We start from the raw sequence: 16,598 nt of genomic DNA on the forward strand, positions 1-16,598 counted from the left end.
AATTAGCACATTGTAATAGACATTTATGTTTTTTTTCCTCTCTTCTCTCAATCCCTCCTAGAAGTGCGGTACCCTGATAGCATATTCAGGTAAACCAGGGAAATTGGAGCATGATGGTCTTGTTTGAATAGTTAAAGGGGATATATCATGTTATGTAGACAGATGCCAGGTCATTTGTAGACCTGGCATCCTATAGTGTGTATGTTGCAATGTACAGATTGACATTTTCAATATTATACTGCTTAGACTGATGATGGTTTACCTATGATCCTAGATTACTATTTCTATGCATTTTATGTATTACCTCGTGTTTTCCTTGCTGTAATTCGCTCTGGATTAAGAGCGTCTGCTAAATGCCTAAATTGTAAATTGGATATAAGTGATATGTTTTCCGATCTGAAATATTTTCTGTTAATTAAGTAACTGGAGAGGCAAAGAGACCCCTGTTACTGATCAAAAACGCTATGACATCTGTCAGAATATACTGTAGATTTACAGTATTTAAGAATTATTTTAACAAAATATCACTTGCATCCCTTTTAACGTGATGTGATCTGATGACTTCCTGACCCAGGGTTCTTGCAACATTATTAGCCAATTATTCAGAGGAAGGATAGACGTGGAGTAGTGCGTAGGGTTTCACTTAATTGTTGAACGTTATTTGGATAGTAGCTTGAAATGTGCAATGTTTACAACTTCCTAGAGGTCTAGATACATAGGCATGGCCTTATTTTGTAATCTGGACCCAAAAAGTGTAATACCTTTCAGAATATGTCACAAATAAATGAGCTTAGGAAAGACAGCATTAAAATTATGAATGAATAATGGATGTCACCAATCAAAACGATTAATCCAATGTACATCATGCCTGACTGAACCATACCTTTCATTCATATTTGAAGCTACGCACAGCATGCATTTGATCTATTCAATGCTTCTCCTCCTGTGAACACATCATGGTCAAGTTTGCATGTAACTTCGGATGACAGGGAACAGGATTAGTGCCATTAAGCTCATTGAAGTCATTTCCCACAAGCAATGCAGGCGTCAAAGCAGCATTTAACTTCCTGATCCTAGTGCAATTTATATCAAACATTCCCACCACTAGATTCAGTGAGCCATGAAATGGCTTAAAGCCTGACTTACTTCATCGTACGACGAAGTCGAGCACTGAACATAGCTGATCTACAAGCTCACAACGCGTTACATTGCAGCATGGCAGATGAGCCAGCAATATTTGTAGTAGTAGTAGTAGTAGTTTAATTGCATATTGGAGCAGAACTACAAGCTCACGTGTCACATTGTGACACGTTTGTGGGCTTGTAGATTTTACTATTTATACTATTTTAAAAATAGGGCTTAAGTGGTTGATTCGTAATGCTTTTTTTGGTAAGTTTGGGTCCTGGGGAGACAGCAAATGTATCTTTTTAGGTCTTGAGCTGAAAGGTTTTGGAACTCTGCACTGGTGGAACAGACACTGGAACCTGTTCTGCTTCAACATGGTGGGTTCAAGTACTGAACCTCTGTAAAGGATCTCACTTTTATATGATTTGAGTGCATTTTTATTTTCCAACACCTACTCCATCAGACACAATAACGAAATTCAAATTCACTGTTGTATGACTAGAAATAAGTGCTTTTTAACTGAAACTCTGGTAAAACTTTGGTACAGTAGAGTGCCTTTTGGTGCACTTAAAGGCCAGTGTAGGCCTACACCAGATACAAAACAATGCGGAACAACTCAGTTAGAGTTTGCATATGCCGGATCCTAGAAGTGCAATAGACGCATGCGGATCCGGCAAAAATTGCATTTGGTGCCAGATGCACTTGTATGGGTGTGACACATACACAGCTTTGAAGCCCTGTAAAAAAAAAAGAGAGAAAATGTCAGCATTTTTAGACGATCGATAGACGATCTACAATCTCACAACAGGTCACGATGTGAAGCGTTGTGTGCTTGTAGATCAGCTTTTTCCCCCCATAATGACATTAACCCATATGGGACACCACCAGTTAGTGCATGACCACATAACCTGATTTTAAATCCGTTTCATCACGTGTCCCCTCCCACTGACCTTGGTTTCCTGTCTCTCCTCTCTCCTATTGAAATAAATTAAAAAAATGTCTTCAATAATTTCAAAAAGGAAAAAAAGGCAGTGTACTGTACTTTCTGGCAGTTGGATTATCCCTTTGAAACCACAAATCAAAATAGGTTATTTTTCATTTGAAGTAAAAAAAAAAATGAAATCACTCCCATTTTTCATTTGATTTTTTTTTAAATCCTGTTGTTTTTATTTTATTTTTTTCAACTAGAAACCCCAAGTTAATAAAACTGGATTCAGCAAATTCTTATTTTCATTTCTCAATCTAATAAAGAAATACTGTAAAGACAAGACCGGGAGCGGAAGTGGATTTAGGCTTTAAAAATAAAAGTCTGATGCTAGAATACTGACCAGAACACTGCCAAAGTGTATGGCATAATAACTTAATGCTGCCTGACCATGTTGTGTTTTAACTCAGGGAGGGTTCTTTAGGGTTCATAATGTAAAAAAAAAGAAAAAAGTCACAGCTGTACTCTGGCCCTGAGCTATTTACAGTATAGTTATTTAAAGACTAGCAGCGATATTTTTCAATTCTATGACTGATAAGATCTAAGAATTGGTGTAATGCGGTCACCTTCTTTTGTTCTTGTTTGTAGGCCTACTTGGGCAGTAAAGCATTTATAGCATATTAGTACTGTAGATTGGCGTTGTTGTTGCTGTTGTTGTGAAGCACTTCAGAAGTAAGTCATTCAGAGAGGTGCTACATTACAATAAATCGTCGCTGTCGGACAGATACGACAATGCCTATGATGACATCTCCAAAGTAGGGAAGCCGGGTTGAAAGTGATTAAGTCCGTCTGTGGGTTTTATATTTAACCAATGACAATTATTAAAAAGAGCTTGTGACTAAATAAGAACTAATGAATCCATTGGAACACGTTTTCTTCATTTCCTGAAAAGTAACGTTTTTGGACATAATATTAAGGTTTCTGCCTGACAGCGCAATGTGTTTTGAAATTTGCTACATGGAAGGCCACATGGGGTCACCAGAATCACTAAGGTTCAACCTGCGATCTCCCTATTACCTTGAAAGTTGACATTTTGCCTGAGGGTGGTGCTGGAAACAGGTCATGGGGCGGCCACTTATGGTTTATGTTTCTGGGAATCCACCCAGCTTTGCTTGTGTGTACAATTTGGCCTCAGGGTGCTGCTAGAGGAAAGGCCATGGGGTCACCAAAATCAATAGCCATGGGTCATCTTCTGGGGAGAATGAATGTACATAGCAAATTCCATGGCAAACCAGCCAGTAGTTTACGGAATAAGGGCAGCAATAGACAACTTGCTGGTTGATGAATAACGTTGATAACTGAGTTGCATTTCAATCACCTGGCCATTTCCGTATGGGAGGACATTGCGCTGTAGACTTAATGAAATCATCCCAGGTGATAGTGTAACAACACTAGGAGAGAAGGGCAACTGCCCTTACCCCATATGTCAGTAGCTGCCAATATTGATGGAGAGAACCAAGGGTTGTTGTTTCAATGCAGTGTGTGAAGGCGGGGTGAGTCTTTGCTGAGCAAAATAATTGATGCATGCTGGGACACAGAAACCTGTGTCTTTTTGTGCTGAAAGAACTTAATGCCGCCCTTTTTCCAAAGCCAGATTTCATAATGACCCCTTTTTAATACCCAGAAAGTTAATGTGAAGTGATCATTCTGGCAGTCAGCATCAATTGCAATATATCATTTGATTGAAGAGAACATAAGATATCTTTCTGGTGCAGTTCCAAGTCACTAGTACCTTTAGTACCATTATGGAGAGATTTGATGTATTTTACATTGACTATATGAGGCGCTAGATAAAAGGGGTCACCAACATGGGAACATGGGAATCACCAAAATCAGCAGGGATTATGCAATCTTCCAATTAAATTATGAGATATCTTGAGTCTATAGTTCACATTGTGGCCTGGGCGTTCATCTTCCAGGGAGCATGAATGCACGCAGCAAGGTTCTTGACAATTCACATATTCGATTTTGACATAATGCTGTGTGCAAGTAGAAATGATGTGCTACGTTAATCTTGTTCCGGGTATCATGAATGTGCTCACAACTTTCATGGCTAGCAATTATTTAATTTGGTATGGAGTACATGTCTTGTGTACAAGTGTAAATGTGGCCACTAGAGGAAAGGTCAGTAGAGGCTATCTATCGTCAGGGGAGCATGAAGGTGCACAGCACATTACATGGCAAACCAGCAAAAGTGGTAGATGGAGGGACAGACGGATGGACCGACATTATCATCATATGTTCAGACTGGCTGCCCAAATTCGGCCTCTCCAGATTGGAGCCAGAATGGTTTTATGCAATCTGGGAACCCATTACGGTAAGAAAAAAAGAAGGGGAAAACATTTTAAAGAAAGAAAAGAAATCTATGTATTGAATAATCTGTTTTGAGAGATCAGGTGTTATGAAGTCTGAACAAATAAAAACACATGGAAATAGATTTTTGTTCATCACATTTGAGCCACATTCCTAGGTGGGTTGAAATGTGATTCAAATCAGATTTCTAAAGATGCGTGTCATTCTGGACACTTGGACACTGAAGCCTGCTTTATACTTAAGCCTGATTAATACTTACTATAAGCTCACCAGGTGTTGCGCCGCGATGCGTTATGAGTGCATGTGTAGATCAGCTATTTTCTGTAGAGCAATGTCCCATATTGTATGGCTTGGGAATTAATCTTGGAGGCTTGCAGCATGCTCAAGCTGAGCATGCTGCAAACTGCCAAACAACACAGGAACTTTGTTTTTAATCATGCCAGCCTGCAAAGCATTGACTGTGAGCCTTCATGCACAGTACAGCATGACAGGGACAGGCACTTCCATATGAACAGCTTTCCACAGTTCACACGTCTTCACCATCCTGCAGTGGCCATAATTGAGGACCTCGGGTGCTCTGTCGTGGCTCAGTCTGATGACTCATGCATGAGTTTTCTTGTGAAGTCGCCACTGCAGCCTTCATCTTATCTCCCACCACATCCTGCAAATTATTCACACAGGTAGATAGACACACATCTGGTTGCAAATGTTTGTGACTGAACTGTGTGAAATCCTGTGTCCCTAATCCAACATCCAACGATTTAAAGACAAAATCTAATGGTTTTTGCACAGAAACAATTACGATTTTTCAGTATAAATGACTCTACTACAATTTATCTTCAAATGGGCCGATATCTCCTCTGTCTTCATAGTCCCATGTCAGACCACCTTCCTCATCAAATATAGAATCCATCCAACACATCTTTTATGCTGTAAAATATTTTATTTTCTTCTACCTGGCAGCAACCTGTATGTGGTTCAGTGCAGTCTCTTGCCAATGGAGAGAGATACAGTCATTTTCCGGAGAAGCACATCTCTTTCAATCGTGTGTCAATAACCCAATAAAGACCCTCCGTAAATGTGTATGGCTCACCTACAGTAGTAGAAGCATTTTCATTAGCTGGTATGGCTAAATACATAGTATAATGCATATGGATTCATTTTGAATCTACAGTTTCATGTTTCATGCTACACTCTGCCCTACAGGGTCTCGCTCATTATATCGCCCAATTATCGTCTGGTCTCGCGTTGCAAGATGTTCTCAGATCTCTGCCTATAAGCGGAGGTCTGTAGTCGCTTGGCTACGCTAGACTAATTGATGTCAGAAACAACTGTGTGTGTGTGTGTGTGTGTGTGTGTGTGTGTGTGTGTGTGTGTGTGTGTGTGTGTGTGTGTGTGTGTGTGTGTGTGTGTGTGTGTGTGTGTGTGTGTGTGTGTGTGTGTGTGTGTGTGTGTGTGCGTGCGTGCGTGCGTGCGTGCGCAAACATATATACCGCTTGCTTGAGTTTATCTCTGCGTTCATACTGTATGTGTATTTATAAAAGCGGTATAACGTCAATGATATGTAATTAGTACATTAAGTGGACTCTGCAAAAGGAATTACAAGAAAACTCTATTGATCTTGCTGTGAGACAACAGAGTAGGCCAATTCCAAGGTTGAACTCGGCTTCGGCAACTGAAGTTTTTGTTTTACTCAATTAACATTGGTTGGGAGACACAATAATCCATTTTGAATATTGCTTCAGTTTCAACAGCCTTTCCCATTTAGAAATATCTGGCTGAGAGGCAATTAATCTGTGATAGACATATACTGTAATAGAACACGTAGCTGTTTGTGAAAAATGACTAAAATTCACTTTGGTCTGTGGTGAAATGAGTGTGACCTGGGGACCAACCAAATATGAAATATATTTTTTTCATTGAAATACATACATAGCATACATATTATGCAACATCTAAGTTTAATAATATTTACATTAGCGGTAAAATGGAAGATGAATAATGGAAGCATCATATGAACCCATACCCGTATATCCACAGCACTTGGTGTTTTGATCCAGGGCATGTTAAGTATGAACGTTTGATGTTAGGGTGCAGCAGGCTGCAATATTGTCTTTACAGGGTAATTGTCTCTAAGTGGATTTTTTGTTTGTTTATGTTGTCAAGTATAGTATGAGTTTGTCTCGTTGTGTTAATTGCCTTGGGAGAGCTTTATATAATCCTAGCTGGTTAAAGTATTAACTTTGTTTGTCAGGAATGAGAGGGCCTAAGGTGATGAAAACATGTCATGTCAATATTATCATTTACAAAGGCCATTCCACCATGTTTTTGCACATTATTCTCACCAAGCAGGCAGAAATGTATGAAGATAAAATACATTTAGAGTTGGGTTATATTTAGAAGTTTCTGTCATCCTCTTCATGCATACTGTATCAATCAACTATATCATAAATGCTTTTCCTGGTGGGTATTGAAGAGCAAGTTGTTTTGTCTTTAGTTTTTTATATTGCTGTTTTTAAATGTAAGTTGCATTGTAGCTGATAATCTAAATGCTTGTAAAAAACAGAAGTCCTTGTAGTCACACCACATTGTTCTTGTAAAGTAGCTTTGTACTTATTGGTGAAGATGATTTAGATTGCTATGTCCGTTTAGAGACAAATCTACTGAAATGCCTACTGCCTTGTGTTGCCGAACATCCTCTCATGGAGGAAATGCACAGTAAAATGTGTAGCAGCGAAAACCCGAGACTGACATTTCAAATTGCATGCTTTGATTGACTGGTGAGGCAAACATAATTGACAGAAGGAATTAACCATCACACTTTGTGAATTACAGAGACATTTGAATAACAGAGATATGAGCAAAAGATGGAGGAATGTAATGCATGCGTATGAGAGAAACAGGGGGAAGGTATTCATGTAACTGGTATTCCAATGCATAAGGCTATTATTACATGCCTCCTGGCAGAGATTTGCACTTTACTGAGTACACCTTTCTATTTGGTAATCTGTTTTACCCCCAATACATTAGCATAAAACACATATGACACAGACATATAAATATGACAAGCTGATCATGGACTTCAACTCAACTAAAGCATAATTTTGTTTTGGGGTGTGCAATCAGACCTCAGAACAACTTAAAAATCTATTATTACCTTTTTCTTACAGTTACAGTTCTCAGCTCGGATGATTTGTTTTGGTTTCAAAATAAAATAATAATGTAAACTTGGACACCTGTCAGTTTAGAGACAGTTGTGTGGACCATAACATTCATATCAGTTGTACAGTGGTCACACAGTGATGTGGTCTAGTCTGATGTTTAGTGCATTATAAAGGTGGAAAGAAGCTGTAAGCTTTTTTGCGTTATCCTTTTGATTACGGTGGATCAGATGTATGTTACATGTGACACACGTTTTAATTTTCATGATCGAACTAGAAAAACACAGGTCTCCGCCAGGTCAGTTAGGTTATTGTGACCTCCTGGAGGCACTATAATATGCCAATGTGAAAAGGGTGCCATTTCTTCTTAGGCCTTTCACAGCAATCGGACACTGCATTCATGATTTAAGGCATTTTGTTGCCAAAAATGTGTTTTGCTAAATTAGACCTGCTGGTGACGCTATAACAGGTCAATTTGAAAAGGGTGGCATTTCTTCTTCGGCCTAGTGGGAATGTGCAAACTTTGGAAGCCAATGTTAGCCAATTACGATGGAATATGAAATATCGGACAGATCTGTGTTGATCACATGACTATAGAGATACTGTGTACTGATTTACGTGATGCTTGGACAAAATCTGTAGGAGTAATATAAAAAAAGATGTTTAGCAAAAGTCCGCCTCCTGGTGGCGGTATAACATGATACCAATCTGAAAAATGTGTGGCAGAGGTTTGGCTTTGGCATCCAGGGAGTGTGTGTGTTTCACAGTTTCGCAGCGACCGGGCCAACAGTGCCGGAGATTAGCTGCTCGCAGAAGGACACACACACAGAAGGACGGACAGACGGACGGACAGACGGACGGACACACGGACGGACACACGGACGGACGGACGGACGGACGGACGGACGGACGGACGGACGGACGGACGGACAGGGTGCAAAACATAGCCTCGGCCATGCCTTTCGGCCTGGCGGAGACAATAAAGATATCAATCAATCAGTCAACCAATCAAAGGTGTGTTTTCTGTGTGTGGCACCGGCACGCAACTAAGTATAACTCACCCATAATGCCCCTCTGTAGGAAGACTAACTTGTAACTAGACATCACCTCCAGGCAATTTCATGATATAGACTGCTAAGCACATTTCCAGAAGGCCATACTGACTTGAGTGAGTGAAGGGCCGGAATTTGAAATCATTTATATAGTGCTGAATTGTATTAAAACTGCATGGTAGATTTGGTAGACAGATTTGCAGACTTTTTTTCTTCTTTTTTTTTTGTATGTGTCACTCTGGTGTACTAAGGTTACAATGAAAATATTACTTACATAAAACAAGCCACCTCTATGCACTCAACTTTTAGATTAACATACTCATTTATATCTTGGCAGTTGTGTTATACACGCTACTTCCTACAGTAGGTCACTGGTGGTGAGACACCATTGCATTATGTTAAATATGTACTCAAGGCAGACTGTTTTGCAATAATAAGCATTTGATATTTACCATTTGAGTACATACAGTTACCTGCATGGCTGCATCAGTGGAGTGCAGGTATGGAGTCAAATTGTAAATATGAATTGCCAAAATCTGCTGCCTTTCATCAATCTTTTGGGGGGTCGTATTGTTTTCCCTTGAGGATGTCGCGGGCCGGAATGAGAAGGGTCGGGTCTGGCCCTCGGGACGTATGTTGTCCATGTGTTGGCTATACACAATCGTGTGAACCACTTTTTTGGTTCCAAAACACAGCAATGGTGATTCACTTACGTCTAAGAGTAAACAAAGTAATTGTAATGTAGTAATAATGCACGCTTTCACAAACACATTTCTTTCTTTTTTGCAGAATGCCCATAGCATATTTTTTCTTTTCTTTTGTCATTTACAGTACAGCTGTCTGCGAGATTCTAGAACAGCAACAGCCTCTAGGTGTTTACAGTGTAAGATCTTTAAATATCAAGAGAGTTACAATACCTGCCAGATTGTGTGTAACTCCTTGCAAGGAGAGAGTATACACTTAAAGTGTGGATATTCCTGTCAGCTGTTCATCTGCCCGGAGGAAGGAACAAAGCTAACAGTAACTTCACCTTTTGGTTGCTTATTGTCTCCGCCAGGCCGAAAGGCATGGCGAGAGTATGTTTTACCCCCTGTCCATCCGTCCGTCCGTGCGTCCATCCGTGTGTCCATCTGTCTGTGACCAGCTAATCTCCGGCACCGTTGGCCCGGTCGCTGCGAAACTGAAAACTGTCGCTGCGAAACTTATAGCGCCACCAGGAGGCCGACTCATGTAAAACAATTTTTTAGATATTAATCCATCAGATTTGATCCAAATTTCACGCAAATCGGTACACATGATCTCTATAGTCATGTGATCAGGATGGATCTGTTTGATTTTTCATATTCTAATTGGCGAATTCCGAACATTGCTGGCCCACAATAACCTACCTGACCTGGCGGAGACCTGTGCTCCGAGGAGCACTTTTTCTAGTTGGCTTTGCATTTATTTGACTGGAAGACCATTGCATCCCTAACATAGTCCTTTTTGTACAGGATTTAGTTTTCATTCTGTTGGCCATTTCTTTGCTTTTCTCTTTTGTCTCTGTTTGGTTTCCTGTTGTCTGGGTAGCTCTGGGCTTTGTGAACTTTGAAAGATCTGTCTCTTTTCTGTGCTTCCAGGCGTAAATATTTGCAGTGCCGGGTTGCATGGGGAATCGTTTCTGCTTGCATGATGTGAACAATTGAGACTGAGTGAAATGGAGGTTGTAAGAAATGGGAATATAAATCTGCTTTTTACATTAGCTCAGGGAATGGCTCCTTTACACATCATTTTATTTCTATGTTTCTGCCATTGCCCACTTACAGTAAAAAATAGCATTAGTTCATATTTTCAACATTTCTCTTCAAATGATTAGTTGTTTTACAAGAATTTCTTCTCTGTGAAGCTCCCTTTTGGGTACTCTTTCATAGAATTATTACAGAGCAACAATGCATATGGGCCTCTCAGTGATTGCCTTTTCCTGAGGTGAACATAATAGGATTTTAAATAGATTATGGTCTGTGTCGAGTAGTTTAACCAGTAGAACCCTAGCATCCCTATTCTGCGGGAAACATTCACTGAAAATAATCGATCTGCAAGCTCACAACGTGTCACATTTGCGGCGTGATGTGAGCATGTAGATAGGCTATTTTTTGGTGAAGTGATTCGGTGCAAAGGGAAAAAAGAGCAGCCCAATGCGGGTTAAGCGGTTAAAGACCGTATTTACCACCTTGAGCAGAGCACTTCCCACTCACAAAGCATTTGGCCAAGTCAATTTCCTGCTAAAGAGGGTGAAATCCTCCCTATCAATTGCTTCCACCATCTTAGCAATTACCTCATGAAACATTAAACCCAAACGAGTATGATTTATTAGAACGCTGAACCGTAATTCTGATAATTAAGGCCCAAAGTTATCCCTCACGCTGGAGTTTTCCCTCCTACTCTCTACTTGGCCACAGTGTATTGGGCGTGGGCTGCATAGTGTCATGCATCCATACACACACACACACACACACACACACACACACACACACACACACACACACACACACACACACACACACACACACACACACACACACACACACACACACACACACTTTTTTTTAAATAATAATCACCCTGACTCATTACCAGATATCAACTTCATCAAAAGTGTTGGACAGTACTGTAATGAAGTACATTTACTTGAGTGTATTATGAATTAACCACTTAAGCCCTATTTCAAATATAGGGAGAATAACAGATCGACAATTTGACTGAGAAACTTTCACTTTTAGTTGAGTCATATTTGACCAGGAATATACAGTACAGTGTCACAGTCCGCTCCTCGGGCCGTGGACTGTGCCCTTATTATTTGGACCTTGAATGCCCTTATATGGGTTTGGACTCCTAAGGGCTGTTCTTTAGGCCTGTTTAGGCCGTTGTTCATTATGTTCTGCATTGGTCTTGTATGGTAACTCCGTTGCCCTTGCCCTGGTTTTCCGTACTCTTGTTTTGTAGTATTGTTTCCTGTCTGCCTTGTTTTCTGTTTCCTGTCTTGTCTCACCAGTCCTCTGATTGACTCTGTTTTGCACCTGTGTCCTAGCCTATCCCTGTGTTGATTGTCAGTTAGTTTCACCTGTGTCCAGTTAACCGTGTGTCTATATATACTCCCCTGTTCACTTGTTAGTCACTTGTTAGTTCGTAAAAGTAAGTCACTGTTTTATCCTAGCCTTGTTCCCAGTTTGTGACGTTTTCCTAGTACCCTCGTATTCCTGTGTATTATTCCTGTTCCTCTGTTTTTGGTTATTAAAACCCCTTGCACTCGATCCGCCCTGTGTCTGCCTCGTCCTCTGCCTTGTCCTGCGCTTGGGTCCTACACCTCTGATTCAAACCGTGACAACAGTACTTCCACTCAAGTACTGGGGTTGAGTGCTTTGTCCACCACTGACAATGATACGTGAAACTACAGAGAGGAGGGAAGGTGGTAGCGAAGTGACCTTGTAGCAGGCCAACTATGTGAGCCATTTTATGTTCTTTGTTTTCAATTGCTGACTTCCTAAATGTATTCTCTACCTCATTAGCTGTCAATGTTGCTGGCTGTCTTGAAGATACATAATATATGTCATGCACTATCTTCATTTAGTTAAGTACATCCACAAAATTTACTTTGCATGACATTTATAATTTAACATGACTTACTTTGGCACATACATTGTTCTGCATTGTAATGTGGCACTAATGTGAATCCTGTATGCCCATGCGTCTTGCGTCCTCTTGTTTTTCTTTTGTTGAGCTGTGAAAATGCTTGATGCGAAAGAAAATGCCTTCTACTTGGCAGTGAAGCAGTTCTGAGTTCTAGTCTATTTTATGAAATAAAATACAAAATAAAATGGTTGCATTACCTAGTGTAGTAGTAGTAGTAGTAGCTTGCCAAGCCCTGAGGCCAGGATCCTATCTCCTTTTCCTTAGCATGAGGCAGCTTGATGTAGAAGTACACCCCCTAGACATGACGCCATTAAGTCGCAGGGACCAACCCCAATCCAACCCTTGATGCTGAGTACCAAGCAGGGAAGCATTGTGTCCCATGTTTTGAGTATTTTGTATGACCCGGCCGAGGACCGAACCCCAAACTCCCAGTCTCAAGGCTGACACTCTGACCACAAGGCCACCGAGCTGGTATTACCTAGTGTAGTGGTTCTGAAATGGTATGCCGTGGCACATTGTTGTGCCGTATTTAAGTCCAGGTGCATAATAATGTATGGTAACAACCATACATTTTTGAGTGGGTGTGTAACACTCACTCCAAGGCAGATCCTAGTTATTGCAATACAACTATACACAAAGTTATGATTTTCTTAATTAATCTTTTACTTTGTGCACACTCATTTCCTCATACAAACGGAAATTCTATATCCTAAGAAAACATTTTAACCACTTTCAAACTGGCATTCCTATTTTGGTGCATGACTTTATAGGTGAAGAATGTGCCAGCCACTATACGACACCTTGTGTGAGCTATTGTAAATCTTCTGTTTCTGCTATGAATACAAGTGTGTCTTTAACTTGCCCATTGGTGTTCCTTAATTGGACACAAAACAAATTGAAAACCACTGGCCTAGTGCGAAACAACAATTCTTCAGCAACAAGTTAGCCTGTAGTGTCATGTTGTGCTGCAGTTGCTCCCTGTGAGGTATAGGAGTTTGAGCCGGCAGGAAATTACTGGCTCAACTTTGTAATCGTGTCCTGGATTCCCCAATGTACAGTATTCGTGTACATGTGTTACAGGACGGGTAAAGTGTATTGGTTCAGGATTAAAATGTCAGTGATCTAAGTGAAGGTACATCAAGGCAAGCAGCCAAAAGGACAACTCACTGGTCATCAAGCAAATGAAAGAGAACACAATGAGGTACCGTATTCACACGGAGAGCATGAGAAGAAACTGAGCAGAACAATTACGCATCTGCACTGTTCATGGATTTATAGATGAGTCTTTTGTTGTTCAAGCTTCCATAGCAATTAAGCTAAGTATCTTAAAAGCTTTAACATTCTCTAAAACTAGTTCCACCCCACTTTCTTTTTACAAAACCCAAGCGTATAGTGGAAGAAGACCGCTTTAGATGGCACAACCATTTTCGCTGCTATACAAAGAAGCTCTGGCAACAAGCAGCAATCATCTCCAACAAGCATTTTTACCCTCTTGAGAAGAATTTTCTTCTTCTTTTTCATTTCCTTCTACCAGTAATGCATTCTTAAGTACACTTACTGTAGGTGCCAGAACCATTTTAGTAAAGATTCAGAGGAAAAATAGGATAATCTTTGCACAAAGAGAAATAAAATGCGAGAGAGAAACATTGCAATAAATGCCCACATTTTCCACTATACAACAGTTGAATGCACTGAGTAGTCCCTAAGTAGGACAATTCTTCAACAGAGCGCCCTCAAATTTAACATTCAGCCGCAGTTGACAGCAAGTGACTTATCCTATGCTTACCATTATGGTCACATACAGAGTGAGGACAGCTCTGCTCTGATGCTAGTAGAACCACTTAGTTGGCAGTGGAATCGGAACAGAAGGCGTTTGAGTAGGGAATGGACATTGGTATTTCACATAGTTAATCAATCGATGAATGATGGACATGGTCTGCTTGCCTGGTGCAATGAGAAAGAACTGAATATGATTTTGATTTTGATAAATGCGTCAAGCTTGCTAGATTTGGTACCTAAGCACAAGCATTTCAATCAGCAAACCATGAAAAAAATCCACAAACGATGTCATGGTTATCAGCAATCTACACAAAGAGGTTTTCTGCTGAACGTGTTGTACAGCAGTGGCTCATAATCTTCTGAGCTTAAACAATCAAACCAACAGACAAACTAAAAACAAACTAGAAAAAGTGCTCCTCGGAGCACAGGTCTCCGCCAGGTTAGGTACGTTATTGTGGCCTCCTGGTGGCGCTATAATAGGCCAATGTGAAAAGGGTGCCATTTATTCTTAGGTCGTTAAAGGCAATCGGACACTGCATTGATGAATTGAGGCATTTTGTTCCAAAAATGTGTTTTGCTAAATTAAACCTGCTGGTGGCGCTATAACAGGCCAATGTGAAAAAGGGTGGCATTTCTTCCTTGGCCTAGTGGGAATGTGTTTGTGAAATTTCACGGAAATCGCAAGCTGCGTTCATGATTTGAGGCATTTTGTTTAAAACGGACCAATCCTGCACATTTTGGAAGCCAACCTTAGCCAATGAGGATGGAATATGGGAAATCGGACAGATCCGTGTTGAGAATACCGTGTACCGATTTGCATGACGTTTGGATAAAATCTGTAGGAGTAATAAAAAAAATCACACCCTGTGTGAAGTGGGCGGTGTCTTGCTAGCTAATCACAATACTGAATGGAGTCAACCAATCATGTACAAAGGATAAATACATTTATTGAAACACTCTTTATGATGGACGAAACCATAACTTGAAAAAAACAAATCTATGTTTTTTTTCAAGTTATGGTTTCTTATATAGGGCTATGCACATGTGTCATGTGACACTGGCCAATCACAGTCCTGAATAGATTGTGATTGGCCAATCACGGTGCAGGATAATTGTACACATTTCCAAACCTCACTTATAGGGGCGGTTTCACAGGGCAGGATATTTGTACATTTTTCCAAACCTCACTTATAGGGGCGGTTTCACCGCCCCAAAAAAAAAGGGTTTGCACAAATCGGCCTCCAGGTGGCGCTATAACAGGCCCATGTGAAAGATTTGAGGCAGAGGTTCTGAATTGGCATCCAGGGAGTGTGTGTGCACAGTTTCGCAGCGACCGGGCCAACGGTGCCGGAGATTAGCTGGTAACACACGGACAGGACACACACACGGACAGACGGACGGAGGGTAAAACATACTCTCTCGCCAGGCCGAAAGACAACAACTAAGCCTCCTCCATGTAACCATTTGCTGGCAAATTTGCCGAATGTTGAGTTTTGCTGCCAAATCAGGATTTCTCTTTCTGTTTTATGGCATTAGGCAACAGTAGTGCTCAGGTGGCACATGTACTGTATAAAGTTCCATAACCTTACACCACTGAGAGTAGGGTTTCGAATTCTCTTAAAAGGATCCCTGGCTAATAAGCCAAAAATGCCTTAATACCTTATAATTGCCCTCTATAACAAAAATTATAGAGGGCAAACTAAAACTAAAATGTAATCTTTTACTCAATGGGGACAACACCCGAGTCTTAATACACAACAACTTAATGCTTCCTAAGGTTAATATGAGCATCTAAAACAACATTCCATAGGGCTGGACCACACATGGACAAATGACATCATCAACTTGCAACAGGCATTGCCCCCCTTGAGCAAAAGATGAACTTGGTGAATTTATAAAATAAATAAAATATTTAAGGTGTTTTACATTTTAAATTGTAGTTATTGAGGGCAATTACAATGTATATAGGCATATTTGGCTTTGGATCTTTTAATGGCCAAGCCATATGAATATAATTGGCCATTTTCACAGGAGGGAAGGACGGGGACCGCTTGTGTCACTGCACCAGCGACTCCTACAGACTGGACCAGTGGTGGGTGTTGAACGGTGAGTGTACGTCCTCCCGCTGGGGGCTCCTCAGTGTATGGGGGAATGCGGGAATTTGCATAACACCTAAATTGGGAGAGAAGGGAAAAAAATAATTGCCTACTCTGAATAAATAAATAAATGATTATGTAACTGGGGCTAGAGGTGTACAGTAGAGGTTGCAAATATTACTAGCAAATTGGATTAATTATGAAGCTTTAACATTTTAAAACATGTATTTAAACACTACTTTTTTTTCATACTCTGTGAATCATGGCCTCTGGGGCTCCCAAGCCCCAGATTCAGAACCACAGTTTCATACTGCCAGTCTTTAAAAAAGAAAAAAGAATTGTGTCTGAGTGAAATTGGGATGCATATTGTTATTATTTAGATTTGGGAAAGTGGTACAAAGAAACATTGCTCTTCATA

The sequence above is a fragment of the Gymnoscopelus braueri genome, assembly GCF_963280865.1.
Source record: "Gymnoscopelus braueri genome assembly, chromosome: 22".
NCBI classification, from domain to species: Eukaryota; Metazoa; Chordata; class Actinopteri; order Myctophiformes; family Myctophidae; genus Gymnoscopelus; species Gymnoscopelus braueri.